This window comes from Oncorhynchus gorbuscha, linkage group LG03 (assembly GCF_021184085.1).
Source record: "Oncorhynchus gorbuscha isolate QuinsamMale2020 ecotype Even-year linkage group LG03, OgorEven_v1.0, whole genome shotgun sequence".
Lineage (NCBI taxonomy): Eukaryota > Metazoa > Chordata > Actinopteri > Salmoniformes > Salmonidae > Oncorhynchus > Oncorhynchus gorbuscha.
The window spans coordinates 54,765,267-54,783,638 of record NC_060175.1 but is presented as its reverse complement, the minus strand read 5'-3'; the positions used below and the strand labels follow the sequence as shown (position 1 = coordinate 54,783,638).

General features: G+C 41.0%; 1 pseudogene; it reads right to left on the bottom strand.

Moving 5' to 3' along the window:
- LOC124031578 overlaps positions 1-18,372 on the bottom strand; it is a 45,591-nt pseudogene that overhangs the window by 12,871 nt on the left and 14,348 nt on the right.

Here is an 18,372-nt window from a genome sequence, read left to right as displayed (position 1 = left end):
AAAGGGAGGGGGCGAGCCCTCCCCAAAAAGGGCTGTGAAGAACAGAATGCTGGAAGGAAAGGGGCAACACAGGCTCTAAACAGGAGAGCATTCCAGAAATCACAACAGACTGAGATCTCAACAATTTAGTTACCTACGCAGACTATGAAAGTTGTGAGACGCACTACAGTGTTACAGCCATACAGCTGGAACCAACAACTGTTTACCTATTCTCACACTGGAAACGCAGTCAGCTTGATAAATAACTTAAGGATGATTTGATATATGCTTTGTGCAGTGTGTGAACGAACCCACATGAACCCACAAAATCAGGGCTTTCAGTTTGAAAAGCGTTCCTACACTTTCCTCAAACCCTGTTTCCAGTGAAACCTCTCTCTCTCTCTGCAAAGACACTACTACAAACTGGAGACGGAGAGAATGGGATAGAAGAGTTTACCAAGAGAAGTGTTTAGAGGAGTAAAGATAGTGTGGCTTTGAGGGAAAGCTACACCACATTATAGTAGCGTCAAAAGTGGAGAGCATTGACAGACCAGACTTGAATGGTCTATAGCTCAGCTGATACATACGACAGCGGCTAGGCTGCTCCACACAGCTCCATTTCCACAGAAAGCTCTCCACAGCAGCCTGAGGGGAACAGCTCAACAACCTCTCTCTGTGGCATTGCAACTTCACCTCCCAGTCTCGTTCACCCAATTATCTAGCGAGTTTAGGTGCAAACCGTATCAGGAAAGCTGAGCTACAAGATGAGGCCTAGTTTATCAAGTTTGGTATGGAATACAGAATTAGGCCAAAGCGAACAATTGAATATGCATTTTGAGAGATGAATTATCAGACAAGACTGAAAAACTCCTAATGGATAGAGACATTTTTTTTTATATTGACATTTATTTCAAACACCCTTTTTTGTGACATTCATGTAGGACTGAGATTTATGCAGGTTTACCATGCTCTCAGTAGGTCTAAACCACAGAGCATAAATGCTTGACATTTTACTTTGTTCCTCTGTTTGGTTTCCTATCTGTATTACCATATCGTCTTCATGTTCATGTTGGAACTTTTCAAGGCACGCCCCAAATTGACCCCCAATTCATAACGGGATCCGGTAAAAGTTCCCCTCTCAAGAATCTGCGACGTAGCATGTTTTATCACTATTGTTGATGGAATTCAAATGTGGTGCTCAGCTACAGGAATACACCATGACCCCATTTTGACAACACAAATAAGGAACACTTGTAACAGCCATTTCAATACTTCTAGACATGTGACTGACATAAGAGGAGGGTGATCATATATGTGGTATAAAATGAAATGATGCAGATACATGTGGCACGCGATGCAATCCCATGGGTGTTGTGAAATAAATACTGAGCGGAGTATATTTCAGAATATTTCTGTGTTTTTGGACAATCAAAATGTTGCACTGTAAACTAAGAACAATTCACTTTCTGGCATTGCTAAAATGATTAAGATACAAAACATCTGGAATTAAAAACAACACAGACAACCACATATATGACAGAAAGAGCCAAGAAGACATCAAAACCTAGCAATCTGACGATAACAGAAAATAAGGTATTCCAAGTGCCTGCCTCCATCTGACTGAGGCCGCATTGCCATTTCAACATCCTCAGCCGAGTTCTTATCACACCCACAGAGAGCGGGGAACACTACAGAGGGAGGGCCTTGACATTCCTTCACCAACTCGGACAGAGATTTTCATTTCATGCCAACACCTTCATCAATGATGCTAAAGTTGTCTCTCTTTCCCCAACACACGCACACACGCTCATTCTTTCTCCTTCTGCAGCTAGCTTGAGTTAAAAATAGCTCTCCCTCTCTCGGCTGCTCCGTTTACATAAGCATACAGCGGGGGGAGGGGAGCACTTCCGGTCTGGCCACCCAGCCCAGCATCTGATCCACAACACAGGCCAGGCTGCTAAGCTTCTGGGTGTGGGAGACTGGAGGAGAGGGCTGACATACCTACCCCGCAATTCAGGAAAGACCTCTCTCTGTACGTCTCCATTTAGCCTGCACGAAACTGTCTGTCTGCCTGCCTGTCTTTGACGGTCCAAGAGCGGGTCCCATCCCGGTGCACAGAATAACAAACCATAATTAGGGCTGGGCATTATGACCTAAAAATCATATCTCGATTTTTTCAAACTTACAGGCAATTCACGATATACGGTGCCTTTGGAAAGTATTCAGACCCTTGACGTTTTCTACATTTTGTTACGTTACAGCCTTATTCTAAAATTGATTAAATAAAACAATTTCCTCATCAATCTACACACAATACCCCATAATGACAAATCGAAAATAGGTTAAGAAAAATGTCTTAAATTAAAAACAGAAATACCTTATTTACATAACTATTCAGACCCTTTGCTATGAGACTTGAAATTTTGCTCAGGCACACACCTGTCTATATAAGGTCCCACAGTTGACAGTGTATGTCAGAGCAAAAACCAAGCCATGAGGTCAAAGGAATTGTCTGTAGAGCTCCGAGACAGGATTGTGTCGAGGCACAGATCTGGCGAAGGGTACCAAAAATGTTCTGCAACATTGAAGGTCCCCAAGAACACAGTGGCCTCCATCATTCTTAAATGGAAGACGTGTGGAATCACCAAGACTCTTCCTAGAGCTGGCCGCCTGGCCAAACTGAGCAATAGGGGAGAAGGACCTTGGTCAGGTAGGTGACCAAAAACCTAATGGTCACAGAGCTCTAGAGTTCCTCTGTGGAGAAGGGAGAACCTTCCAGAAGGACAACCATCTCTGCAGCCCTCCACAATTTAGGCCTTTATGGTAGAGTGGCCAAACGGAAGCCCTCCTCTGTAAAAAGCACATAACAGCCCGCTTGGAGTTTGCCAAAAGGCACCTAAAGACTCTCAGACCATGAGAAACAAGAATATGTGGTCTGATGAAACCAAGATTGAACTCTCTGGCCTGAATGCCAAGCATCACGTCGGGAGGAAACCTGGCATCATCCATACGGTGAAGCATGGTGGTGGCAGTATCATGCTGTGGGGATGTTTTTCAGCGACAGGGACTGGGAGACTAGTCAGGATCAAGGCAAAGATGAGTGGAGCAAAGTACCGATAGATCCTCTATGAAAACCTGATCCAGAGTGCTCAGAACCTCAGACAGGGACGAAGGTTCGCCTTCCAACAGGACAACGACCCTACGCACACAGCCAAAACAACGCAACAATTTCTACTAACCTATTTTTGCTTCATCATTATGGGGTATTGTGTGTAGATTGATGATTGAAAAAAAAACTATTTCATAACATTTTAGAATACGGCTGTAACCTAACAAAATGTAGAAAAAGTCAAGGGGTCTGAATACTTCCCGAAGGCACTGTATATCCCTAATTACATTATTTTATTAAAAAAATTGTTTAACCTGCTTTTTTTTTGCAATAATCAATGATCTGGCTTTCAAGACCGTCTAAGAAAATAAAAAATGGTGTTACAAATTGTAACCAGAACTGTGCCACAACGCACATCCACTAATAATGACTAACTTCTGGTAGCAGACATTATAGAACATTAACACAGATCTAATAAACAATCTCTCAAGCACGAGCCCAAGGCTAGTGTGTAGCCAGGCTAATCTTTTCTATTAAAAGTCTAGCCAACTTGGAGCTAGTTGCTGGTTGACGAGGTAGAACAGTCGAACCGTTAATTAAGAATGCCCCCTCTCGACTGATGGAACAACACGGCCTGTTCACTTTGTTTCGATGTTGAAATCAAGTGGCCTACCTGGACAAGATGATGCTTATTTCTCAGAATGAGAACGAGTTGCCAACTCCTGATATAAATAACTATTTTCATGCTATTTGCGCATTTATAAAACACAGACGACTCGACAGGTAGCACATAACAGTATTTGGCTACAACGCTGCTAGCAGTACCTGGTACTGCAATGCTGCGTGCGGCAGAAACTGAGCATTCATTTTCTACAACAATGTTCATGGATACTCCCGTCAGACTAGGGTCTGCGCTGTTTCACATTTTGGGAGTTGATACATAAAACGGGTATCGTTACAAAAGGTTAAGTTCTCCTCCATGAATGAAATAATGTCTCAATGTGTTTCGTGTCGATATGACCGATTTAAGTTGGACCAAACCTCAAATGCAAGTCGCGAGTTGAAACGGCTTGCTGTCAGAAAGGAAGAAATGATATTCTGTCTCTTTGTTGTTGTGAGTGGCAGGGTGGAGGGGCATGGGGTCTGTGTGCGAGTGGGAAGTTGCACAAGTGCACATAGCACAGAAGAAGCGAAGGAGACGAGACCAAAAAAAGACAAAACACAAATAAAATTTGGGGAAAAGTAAAACCTTGATCCTTGCGATACAAGCATTTGGAACATTGTGCTGAAACATACATTAGAAAGACTCAAATGAATTCGATATATTACCCGGCCCGAACCAGCATCACATCTTGCTGAAAAGCACCAAGAGCATCTGCCTTCCAAGAACTCTGGGTTCATGTGACCAGTGCATGACTTACAGAGGCAGGCCCGACGGAGATCAAAGGACGGATAAGAAAGAATTCCAGAAATGACAAGCTAGGAGCCGAGGAGGAAGGAAAGGGGAAACTCTACTGTAAAAAGCTCTCCCAACAAAGCAGCAATGAACCTGTACTGTAAGTGCGCAAATCAACAGCTACACCTATAAATTCCATACTGTAAGACACAATCTCAACAACAGCCATACTGTGCATTGGGGTTGCCATTGTCAGCTGTACAAATACAATAAGTTTGCAAATGGGAAAAAAAACATGAAAAAAAACGTGCATACTAAAACTGTACTCAAGTTTGAGTCTTGAATTAATGATATGAATTCCGAGTAAACGTCGAAGAATGTGTTACACAGCACGTTACGCAGAGGGACAACGACTGGGTACTTACTACTGTGCACAGTCGATCAGCTGGTACTCATTGGATCTCTCGAAGCAGGCCTTCACCCCCTCGTCTTGCCATAGGTTCTTTGCATGCTCATAGAACTCCTGCAGACAACACAACACAGAGAACTGGATCAGGACAGTCCATGGCTAGAGAAGAGAACCGGTTGCTCAGATTAGAGGTCCTTTTTAGCTTTTTAGCTCCCATATTCATTGCATTCAGGCATTCAATAGCCAAAATATACACCTAGGCCCTGCCCCCAAGGCACTCATCGAGATCTAAAATTGTTATTGTTGAGCAATACGGTGAACATTTCACCTAGCCTATCAGAAGAAAAGATTTGTCAATGATTTCTTAAATCTAACCTATCCAGGCTTTTGCTCTAGTCCTATTATAGCACGCCTCGCCAGCTAATCCTGAGGACGAGATCATTAGTGTGAACATATGTGTTTAACTTAGACTGAAACAAAATCATACAGGAGCTACCCAGGAGGGTTGGCCATCCCTGGGCTAGCATGGAGGCTAGGAGTCGATTTGGAATTCAACTTTATTTCAACCAATCAGAACGCTTTTTTTTAGTCTGCAAAATAACATATTTGGGCCAGGCATTGCATGTGTATTCCTTTTAGTGGTGTCATTGAACCTACAGCTGTACCCATCCCTTCGGGAAGATGCTGCCATGTTGACATTGGTGAGTGGAGGACAGAGTGGGCGCAGGACACGAGACCAAACATTCTTCAAATCAAGAAGCCTACACAGGAACAATGAGGGACAGCAACACGATAACAAAACATAACTTTCCCTTCACAACTGATAAGGATTCTCATCTAGGCTTCCTCATAAGGTTCTACAGCTGCACCATCAAGAGCATCCTGACAGGTTGTATCACTGCCTGGTATGGCAACTGCTCGGCCTCCGACTGCAAGACACTACAGAGGGTAGTGCAAACACCCAGTAAATCACTGGTCCAAGCTTCCTGCCTTCTAGGACCTCTATACCAGGCGGTGTCAGAGGAAGGCACTAAAAATTGTCAAGGACTCCAGCCACCCTAGTCATAGACTGTTTTCTCTGCTACCGCACGGCAAGCACTGCCGGAGCACCAAGTCTTCTAAACAGCTTCTACCCCCAAGCCATAAGACTCCTGAACACCTAATCAAATGGCTACTCAGACTACATTTACATTTACATTTAAGTCATTTAGCAGACGCTCTTATCCAGAGCGACTTATTTGCATTTGCCCCCCCTCCCCTTTTACACCACTTCTACTCTCTGTTGTTATCACCTATGCATAGTCACTTTAATAACTCTACCTACATGTACATATTACCTCAACTAACCGGTGCCCTGCACATTGACTCTGTACCGGTACCCCCCTGTATATAGTCTCCACATATTGACTCTGTACCGGTACCCCCATGTATATAGTCTCTCTATTGTTATTTTACTGCTGCTATTTATTTCATATCCATATTTTTTTTAACTGCATTGTTGGTTAAGGGCTCGTAAGTAAGCATGTCACTGTAAGCTCTACACCTGTTGTATTCGGCACATGTGACTAATACAATTTGATTTGACAATAGTAAGACAAAGGCCTACATGACAATTGATATAACTACCAACATGCAAACCAAACAGAAATGTTACTGTCAGTCTCACTCTGAACACACTGCAATCCTGACATTCAGTTTTGTGGTAAATCAACGAGCATTTGAATGCTAGTGATTCAGTAGCAGGGCCAGGTGTTTCACCTAACCACGTTGCCTAACCTGGTAGGCTAAAACTCCTGTCCCTATTCACAAGGTATCCCATCAGCTACACAGCGGAGGACAGACAGACAGCGAGGAGAGGAGACATCTGAGGAAAATTAACATAGAGGTTCAGCAAATTCACTGGGACACGGACAGAATTTTACTGAGACGCAAGGCCGTTACATAGAATAAGCCAAACTCTTTAAGGGTTGGGGGCTGTATAATGGTAAGGAAAACACCAGATAAAGTATATTCAGGACATCAGCGAAGCTCAGCAGCCCTCTCCTTCTCTACAGGGTTTCCTCCCCCCGTCAGTCTCCCTGTTCCCTGTCAGAAGCCCAAGCAGAGCGGAGCGGCAGGCAGAGCGAACCAGTCAGACTGGTTCCTGGTAGGCCCTAGCCTAGGGCCAGGAGATGGGAGGGAGGGGGAGGCAGAGGCCTATCAGATAGTCCTTCTCTGCCCAAAACACACACAAACCCACATTAATGTAATGCATTAGACGCTTCAGAGTAGTCAATAGCCACAGACATTCCAATCCCCCATATTGACATAGATTCCCTTGGCACAGCAACAGACCATATAAAATATCTCCAAATCTATAGAAAGTATCAGGGCAAACTCTAACCTAATGTTGTAACTAGGGCTGTGATGGTCATGGAATTCTGGATGATGGTAATTGGCCAACCAAATGACCGCGGTCTCTGTCATAACCCTTCTCCTTTCCTCCACTCCTGACTATGTGCTGCCGAAGAAATCAATGATGGCATTCAAGTCGATGATGGCCTAATGGGGTGGATTGGCGGCCATTGCGAATGTAGGCTAACCGTAGGAGCAAAGCAGGAAGTAAAAGCAGGAAGTAAAATCAGGAATGGCACGCACCAATATCTGCTGCGATTTGTCGATTCAACTCAGCGGACATTACAAAAACTACATTCCGTGGCATGAGCCACATCAGTCGACATCCTTTGAATGAACATTCTATATTACCGTGGGAAATGATTGCATCACCGTACCAGGCAGCCATTGCGAGTGTACCCATAGATGCGTTAAAAGGAGTCAATGGAACGCAGACGTTCCATTGACCAGATTGGCGCACCTTCAACAAATCTGATCCAACAAAGTGGATATTCGTCAAATCCTTCAAGATTTTGTTTTATTGTAACAGGCCAACAATGTCCTTACTTAAGTCCGATTTGGATATATTTGGCAGTTTTCGCTGCATAACATGTAGTAGTCGTCCCTTTTCAGGTTTAGAAGAAGTGACTGCTAAACGCTAACTCTCGTTCGTATACGCTGGCTGGCATAGGTAGAGTACAGAAATTGGTGATGACAGTCAGTCTTTTTTATTTTTACTGTAAAGCAGTTGATTGGTAACGATGACACGAACATCTGCTTGTGTTGGGGTTGACATCCGTACAAGCATTATACACATATAAACAACAGCCTAAATGTAGACTTATTTTTGCTGGGGGGGGCAATGAGGAGACTCATTATCTTTCCCCCACGGCCGTACCCCACGTGTTTCCATTGCAATTTCATTGTTTTGGTCGAGTTCGATTGACCTCATTACCGCTTCTATGAGTTTACCATTAAAAAAAAAAGTTTATCATTCAAATTGCCAGGGTTAGAGGTTCTAAGCCCATTCTATTCATTGTTTGCTTTAACACCTTGCTTATTTCAGCAAGAGGCAACAAAGTTTCATCATGTTGTTAAGAGTCCATGTTATCGCGGAAACTGCCTCAAACGCATGAATGCCCGGCCATCCCATCTTCAGTCAGCTGTTGTCTCCCCCAAAAATAATATATATATCATCGGGGCATGGACTCTCCTGCGTTCCACGGCGATATTGGCCCATGTTGACTCAAATGCCTCCCATAGTTGTGTCAAGTTGGCTGGATGTCCTTTGGGTGGTGAACCATTCTTGATACACACGGGACAAAGTTGAGCGTTAACAACCCAGAAGCGTTGCAGTTCTTGACACACTCAAACCGCTGTGTCTGGCACCTATTAACATACCACATTCAAAGGCACTTAAATATTTTATCTTGCCCATTCACCCACTGAATGGCACACATACACATTCCATTTCTCAATTGTCTCAAAGCTTAAAAATCCTTCTTTAACCTGTTTCCTCCCCTTCATCTACACTGATTGAAGTGGATTTAACAAGTGACATCCATCAGGAATCATAGCTTTCACTTGGTCAGTCTATGTCATGGAAAGAGCAGCTGTTCCTAATGTTTTGTACACTGAGTATATATATATTTTTAAACAGTTATGACAGTTATTTTACTTCATCCATAACCATTTGTGCCTGCCCTAGTTATATCTTCTGATTCATAATCAGAAAACATTATTACATAATGGTTATACATCACTTTAGAAATTACATTTCATCTGGATTGGAATTTCTGGCTTACTTGCATTAAACATCTTTACATGCCTTGTTTGCTTACCTGGCTGCCTGCCTGCCTACCCTGCCTGTCTGCCTGCCTACCCTGCCGGTCTGCACGCATGTCTACCCTGGGAACATACAGTTTGGAGTGAATCCCTGAGGGTCCTGGTGTTTCAGAGAGGAACTCCCATCAGACCCATTTAGTGTTGTTAAACACAATCAGTGTTAACAGGCACCGGCCATGCTTCTCTCAGGTGAGAGAGCCTCATTCAATTGTGAGCATCCCAAGGGGAGTACACCTGCTAATTACTGAACCACAAAACAGACAGAGAGACAGACACCATACTGTCGTAGCTACCATGACTGATGTGATGTTCCACTTGGAAGTTATTGGCCCAAGTTTCAAGTTTTATAAATAACATGTACGGAATACACACTGCATACATCGTCCAACGAAATGCTTACTTGCAGGTTCCTTCTCAACAATGCAACAACAATAAGAAATAACAAAATATAAGAATAGGAACGTGAAGCAAATGGCTCAGTAGAATATAATAAACATTTTAGCGTAAGTATAACACAGGAAGGCACAATTTATAATCCAGTATTTTCACATATTTACCAATTCCTCCATTCACTGACTGGGCCTAATCCATCCTGCCTCATTTGAAGAGTTCTTCCTTTTGAAATTCAAAAACGTAGACCTATATCAAGTTAGCAGCCAGTTTGACTAATATTCATAGTTTCAACAGTTTGAAAACTTTCAGATGGAGATGATCATTTGGGACATGAACTCTGATTAAGACAACAGTATCCAATTAGTTTAAACCAGACTGTTTTAGCCCGCTGAGCTAAAGACACAAATCTACAGGTTCCAGTCAAAGCTACTCATCAAGTGAATGTGGTCCATTGGTCCACCTCTTTTACTGCAGTCTCCAGAAGGTGGCTACCTGACGTGCACCGTCAGAGAAAAACCCTGAAACATGCCAACATGACAGGGATAGTGTGCACTTTTCTTTTATTCGAAAAGTACTTACCAATGTAAACTCAAAATCCTTCTGATTTACTAGGTTCAGGATGTATTCGATTCGGAACTGGTGTGCTGGGTTGGCTAACCGGACTGGGGGTGTGAGTGTATTCATGGCTGTCACTATAGTCTGAAATGAAGGAAAAATAGAAAGACAAAAGACAAAAAAATTTAACAATACTGAGAAAAACTTAAATATTCTTTTCAAAATCGATACATCAAAACATTTGAAAAAATGTCCTCTATTGGGCTAATAGTACTGACTACTCATATAAGAGGGAGGAAAACAGCAGAAAACAGTACCAATTACTTACCTCAATAGCTTCCTTTATATTATTTTTTATGTCTTGAATTTTCTGTTTTTTCTCCCTGAGAAGCATGAAAATTAGGAAGTCAGTGACCAAATATAATCAAAATCAACATAAAGGTGTAGTAACACCCTGAAAAGTAGAATGGCAGATTGGCAATCTTTACTCATGGCTGTAGTCTGCAACCCCCCCCAAAAAAAAGGCCCAACCACACAGATTTCATATCCATCAAAAATTGAGCCAATGGTTTTGCCATGGGGCTCATGTGTTGATGGATGACGGAGAGACAACATAATTTGGATAGACGGACAGATACATAGCGCATTCTTCATGCATTTCATCAGCCTCTGTGTAGCCGGGTTGAAGGAATTTAGGAGTTGCCATGAGCAAGTAAGAGCAGTGTACTGTATGACTGAGAGGAGACTCCACCACATTCCTCATACGAAGACCCCGAAAACAACCGTTAAAAAATCTATAATAACTGCCATACCAATCTCTTCTCACCTCTGCCATATCACTCTTCTCCTCTATCGGCTCCTCCATTCTTATCCCCTCTCCCTGTTATTCTGTCACTCCCCACCTCCATCTCCTTCCGTCCTCCTCATCCTGCTCTCCAGGACCTAGCACTGACTGGCACTACCCGTCCCCCTTTCAGTAGGTAGGAAAAACATTCTGGTCTGAGGGCAAAGCAGAGGCAACAGCCCTGAACCGAAGCAAGTATTTATCAATCGGCTACACCGGGGTGTAGGGCTGTGGAACACTAAACACACAACATCTGCCCTGAATTGACCATCAAGACAATCTGTATAAAGGTCCCTGCTATAGACTGACTGATCTGTGTGTGCACAAGTGATTGTCTGCAAGTGTGTCGGTGTGTAATGTTTACCTACTAAGGTATATGTTTTGAAATTGCACTTTGTGTTAGGTGATCTGTATTATATGACATGCATTTAATGTGTGAGCAGTGGTGTGTGTACGTACATACACGAGACAAATGTCTCCTTTGGACAATGAAGTTGATCTGATCTTATTTAGCCAAATGTGGAAGCCAATAGGGCTGTGAATTCCCAGGGACCTCACTATACGATGTTAATCACTATTCTTAGGTGCCGATGCGATGTATTGCGGTTCTATATGTGTTGTGATTAGACACCGTGATTGTATTGTGATTCGATCTTCCAAACATATTGCTTACCATATGCCTGCTGCAGCGGGACAAGAGAGAGCCATGAGAACAAGTTTTGATCTGTCATGGAAATAAAAGTGCTGGGGGAAAAATATGGCTACCTATTTAAAAAGAAGATGAGAACAAGCTATGAAGGACAAATACTGGAGTTTTGGTGCAGGTACAGGTAACTTGCAAAAATAATACTGCGATAGTCAAAACAATACGATACGGCATATTGTCAAAAATATTAATACTTTTTTCCATCATCAGTTAAGAGCCAAGGCCTTTTGACTTATGTGTTTCCTCTGGAGAAAGAAAATTGTAGCAGTAGGGGAAGAAATAGAAAATGTCGTAGAAAGGACTGAGAAACTCACTTCTGGTGACTTTAAAAAAGGACATTCAACTCCAAAATTAATTCAAATAAAATGATGCTGATACCATCTAAAATATAATTTCCACCTCCAGAAATGAGCCCAATAACATACAGGTAAAATTACTTGTTTAAATTATTCTAACCTATTGGACCATGCATATTGACTATGTATGGTCCATATTATCAGGTATGCTATTAGCAATAAGCATTATCAACTAGGGTTGGGCAATATTACGATAGTATTGGATATCGAAGATGATTGACAGCCATCGTCGATGGTGACGACATTGTGATGTGACAGACGATGTACAGCCTACAGTGCCTTCAGAAAGTATTCATATACCTTGACTTATTCCACATTTTGCTGTATTACAGCCTGAATTCAAAATGGATTAAATCGATACACCAATACCCCATAAGGACAAAGTGAAAACATGTTTCTAGAAAATGACATACAGAAATATTATTTACATAAGTATTCACACCCCTGTGTCAATACATGTTAGAATCACCTTTGGAAATGATTACGGCACTGAGTCTTTCTGGGTAGGTCTCTAAGAGCTTTGTACACCTGGATTGAACAATATTTGCACATTATTATTATTTTAATTCTTCAAGCTCTGTCAAGTTGGTTGTTGACCATTGCGACACAACCATTTTCAAGTCTTGCCATAGATTTTCAAGCACATTTAAGTCAAAATTATAACTAGGCCACTTAGGAACATTCAATGTCGTCTTGGTAAGCACATATTTGGTTATTTTCCTGCTGAAAGGTGAACTTGTCTCCCAGTGTCTGTTGCACACTGATTTTCCTCTAAGATTATGCTTAGCTCTATTCTGTTTATTTTTATTCTAAAACAATCCCTAGTCCTTGCCAATGACAACATACCCATAACATGATGCAGCCACCACCATGCTTGAAAATATGAAGACTGGTACACAGTGATGTATTATGTTGGATTTTCCCAAAACATACAGTTCATTTCTTTTGCAGTATTACTAAAGTGCCTTGTTGCAATAAGGATGCATGTTTTGGAATATCTGTATTCTGTACAGGCTTCCTTCTTTTCAGTGTAATTTAGGTTATTATTGTGGAGTAATTACAATGTTGATCCATCCTCAGTTTTCTCCTATCACAGCCATTAAACTCTGTAACTGTTTTAAATTCACCATTGGCCTTATGGTGAAATCCCTGAGTGGTTTCCTTCCTCTCTGGCAACTGAGTTAGGAAGGCCCCCTGTATCTTTGTAGTGACTGGGTGTATTGATACACCATCCAAAGTGTAATTAATAACTTTACCATGCTGAAAGGGATATTCAGTGTCTGTTTTTTTAACTTTTCTTTTAACTACCAATAGGTGCCCTTCTTTGCAAGGCATTAGAAAACCTCCCTGGTCTTTGTGGTTGAATCTGTGTCTGAAATTCACTGCTCGACTGAGGGACCTTACAGATACCGTAATTGTATGGGTGTTGTACAGAGATGAGGTAGTCATTCAAAATCCATGCAACTGATTATGTGACTTGATAAGCACATTTTTACTCCTGCACCTATTAGTAAGGTTTGGATAACAACGCTGTTGAATAGTTATTGACTCAAGATTTTTCAAGTGTACATTTTTTATTAAATTTGCAAAAATGTCTAAAACATCATTCCATTTAGACATGATTGGGTATTGTATGTAGGCCAGTGACATTAAAATCGCAATTTAATCCATTTTCAATTCAGGTTGTAACACAACAAAATAGTGGAAAAAGTCAAGTGGTGTTAATACTTTCTGAAGTCACTGTTTTTCAACTTGACTGGCACCACGCATTAAACCGCTGACCAGGCAGCCCACAGCAGGGCCTATTCCTTTGCTATTGCCTGCATAACCTAGTTCAATAAATATGTTATAAACAATAAACAGAATTGCAAGAGAACAATGTGGACAGAGCTAAGATATTCACCAAAGTGGCGCAAAAATGTCCTGTCAGATAATATTGGTTTTCCCTCTCTCTCAATGCCGGACGATCTGGGCCATATAGCCAAAGCCTATTTCTTTTCTTTTTTTTTTACAGCGGTCACTCCGGTGTGTAATTATTTTAAAATACTAATTTTGTATTTTCTCTCCATTTGATAAGAATATGACTTAAGTTTTGAAACATGCTGGCTTTCTCCTGCCGTCTCTCGCTGTGCTACTTCATGATCAAACAATGGATTCATCTAACGGAGTTCTCCGAAAGTTAAGTTGTTTTTGAATAACCTAAAAACATGATAGGCCAAAGGTAATAAATGAGAGAAATAGAACAAAGAATAGCAAGATAGAAAAATCAAATGAGTCGTTTGAACAAGCCTTACAGTTGAGCAAAGCTTAAGTCTATTATAAAAGGAAAGATGCATGTGTCCCTCCTCCTTGCTGTTGAGAACCAAACGAACAAAAGCCAAATCCTACTCATTAAAATAGCCTATCAAAAGCATTAAGACAAGTTAAAGTTATGAATAGTATTTTCCAAATAGGCTACTCTAATAAAAAGTGTGTAATTGGAACAATTTTGAAAGTCAGAATCTATAGTCAAGTCTCTATCACAGCAAAGCTTATGAGAAAAACGATGTGTAGAGTAGCCCTATTTCCATAGCCTATTATTAGCAATGTATAGAAGACTAGGCTTAATAAGAATCATTGAATAATTATCCAGTTCTGGGGACAGCAGAGTAGCCTGCTCTGCAGCCGGGTCCTGAATGATTTACAACCCATCACACGAGGCACAGCCCAACGAGGCCTTCTTTCGCGTAGGCACACACAGAGATACATCTCCAATCGGCTACAAAAAAAAGGAAAGCGAAAGGGGGATACCTACTCAGTTGTACAACTGAATGCATTCAACTGAAATGTGTCTTTTGCATTTAACCCAACCCCTCTGAATCAGAGAAGTGCTGAGGGCTGCCTTAATCGACATCAGGAATAGACTACTAAAAAAGATTTGGCTCCAAAATAGAATGATTCCTCTTGTCCTTCCCATAAGCATGTGAGCTCATGCTAGTGGTCCTTTTTAGCTGTCTTTATTTTAATTGTATTTTTTTTGGGGGGGGGCAATAGGGTGCGATACCATTGTATATCACAATGTTTTATAGGTACTTAATCACGATAGGACAAAGGTTGACATCGCCCAACCCTAAGCCCAACTGATAGCAGTATAGTGGCTATAAATAAATAGTCTGGAACATTGGGTTGCTTATCTGCATTTACCTTATTGAGCTAATCATTAGCTAGATACCAAATGTGATCTTTTAACTAGTTAGCATTATATTGATGAATTTTATGTCCTTAAAAAAACGTACAGTGAATATAATATTAGGGTAACTTGGGGAAAAAACACCACCCGGGGTTACACTACATGTCTCCTGCCTGTATTTCTCACCAAAACCACCTTATGTCACCATTTTCTTCCTTTTTTCACGGTCCATATTTTTGGGAGTGGCGGCAATGATTTTGCCGTGGCCCAGCGCCACAGATAAATGACTGCAGCGGAAACACTGTTGATTATTGTAGTACTGGAATGATCAGAATAATTTTGTACATGAGCAGTGAGAATCCACAAAAAATGAAGCCTGCATGAACTCATATTGTTGGGGGAAACAAAAGCCTGAGGCAAATGACAGTTTTTCTTAGTTTTTCAGTGCCTAAAGTTCAGTTTTTCATAAGGTTCTACAGTATTGATGTTGGCGTACTATAGCACATGCTATAGTGACTATGAAAAGAAATGAGAGAAACCAAAAACTTCAGAATTTGCTATAAAAGACAAAATAGCACGAACAGAGGAGGAGTAAGCTGTGCATGTGATTTCAAACTACTCAAAAACAACTTCAAGGACCTGTTGTACTTTTGGAGCTTACCAACCACTTGTTGTTTAAAAAAGGTTTATAAAATAGGCCATTCTTAGACCAATAAATGTTGTAAATATGATCAATTAACTCGAGCAGAGTTTCACCTACAGGCATAACTAACACCTAGTCTCTCTTGCGACAAACATTCATATAGTTCCTGGGATGGGACACAATTGTGGGTTTGGTTTATCTTTGTATGTATTTCTTTGATTGCTTTTGTACCTGTAAACCCCAAAATAAAAAGTTAGTCAAAAAACAAAATACATTTGTAGCCCGGAGCAAATAATCAACCTGAGAATCCTAGGACATTGGTTACCAGTTTAGAGTTCAAACCTGTGTAATATAAATGGAGTATGACCCCTATGGCTTTCAAGTGGCTTCGACTAAATAACATGTGCTTGACACGGTTCTGCAAAGATTTATGAAATTGGGAAAAACAATACTTACTCTGCATTGAAGCCATTCACATGCAATATTCGCATCTGTTTGACTATCGTGCTCTTCCCAGATTCACCAGCACCTGCAAACAGAGAAAAGAGGAAGATGTAGGTTTAAAAAACACCTCACTTGACAGTGGTCTCTTTAGAGCAATATCAATTCTATTGAGGTCAATTCTAGGCATGTAAATCACACATCACTTCAGTCTCCAACCATGTTACAACCTACAACTAAGGGCCCAGAGTTGTTCCTGGCCAGACCACATGGTCAGGAGAAACTCCTGGCCCTAGTGATGACTGTCCACTAACCACGGGGCATGGAATGTTGGGAATATTCGAAACAGTCATACAGTCGCCACCCATAATGGAACAGAGAGAACAAACGCTGCTCCTTTGTGCTAACAACATGGTACTTGCTAAATGAAAGGAAAACAGACCACATCCTATCTTGGGCCTGAGCCCCTTTTTACAGATTTTTTATGTCTTATTATTTTGGTCCCTATTACTGTGCAGCAAAGAAAAGTGTATTTGAATAAGTATGCAGCTTTGAAATTGTATTTTTGTTTCATACGGTGAACATTGGTTTGTTGAGTTCATGTATCCAAAAGTTAATTATTGCAGTGCATGAATAATGTTGTTTTTGATTGTTTAAAAAAGAAAGTTGTTCCTAGTCATTGTCACTTCAGACAGGAATCAAGGTTTACATTGTTATTAGGCCTAATAAGGTCGTAGAACATGATTCCATTTTTTCTGTATGCCAATGATGACGAGGGCTCTGCCAAATCAACACAATTAAAGAAAAACTGTTAGTTTGGAGGTAATATTTTTGTATTACATGATCGATCAAGTTTTCTAGAGTTATAAGTCAAGAAAACACTCATCATCTGTCTATGCGAAAGAACACAGCATTGTAGCTGTCACTTCCAGACATTATAACCCACACAATACAGTTATACTGAACTTGTGTAATAAGAACAAACTCCATTACTATACAATTATAAAGTAATTACTATGTACTGTAACATGATAATACAATGTGTTACTTGAGTTATTACAGTGTTTTTACATGGGTAGGAGCAACTTGATGCAATGCGTCACCCTAGGCCTTGTCAACTAAGTCAGTGCTGGTATTCGCAACAATTACGATTAAAAGCAATTCAAAGGAGAACGTGGTGTATGATGATGAAAACGGCACACTCCTGAGGCCTATGATTTGTAGGTTAATCTCTTCAGAAATCAGTCCTAGAGACACACATTGCTAGGCCTACACCACAAGCAATAATTCCCCTAGTCGGGTAGAATCATATGCAACAATTTTTGCTCTGGAAAAATAACACTGTTGCAAATACGGGTGCAATAGTGTTGTTGTCTTTTTGTGTCTAGCTGTGCAGAGTGCTTAAAATGACAGGACACAAGTGTTGACAGTGGTAGGCCTGTTACAAGAACAAACTCCTATCAAAAATGTCAGCACAACCAAAGGTAAAACCCACTCCAATAAAACACATGTAATGGTCTTTGTGCAATGGCCTACCTAGGAGGAATATAGACCTACATAAAAGCAAATATAAATGGTCATTTACAATGTTAGACGTTTGCCACCCTCAAATGCCACAATAACAAAGGATGGAAACAATTTATCAATAACTTGAACATGTCAGAAACATACCTAATAGTAGTAGCCGGTGAGTTGCTCGGTATATCTGTTTGTCTTTTTGAAGCTGTTTCTCTATCTTTTTGTTTGCTTCCCTCTGTGCTTTCTCCTCATTATGTTGGTCTTCGGTCTTACTATTGCCCAAACAACCCATCTTCCCAAAAACCCAGCAAAAAGGTTCGGGGAAGGGGGTGAGGGGATTAATATAATAGAAAAATTCTAGATTCCTAAATTGGCCCAGGAGAAGAGCACCTTGATGAAAATGGGTGACATTTATATTGCCAGTTGCAGAATAAAACCACTGTAACCTGTAGACGATCAAGGCCTCCACAGACGTAGCCTATATCACATATTATTGTTAATTATCTATCGGCTACAATAGATCATTCAGGGAGAACGGAGTAGTGGTGCTAATGAAGATACCCGGACCGCCCTCTCAGACGGTTGATTCCTATAAGGTTTTCACTGTCAATCCACAATGAAGACATCAATATTAAT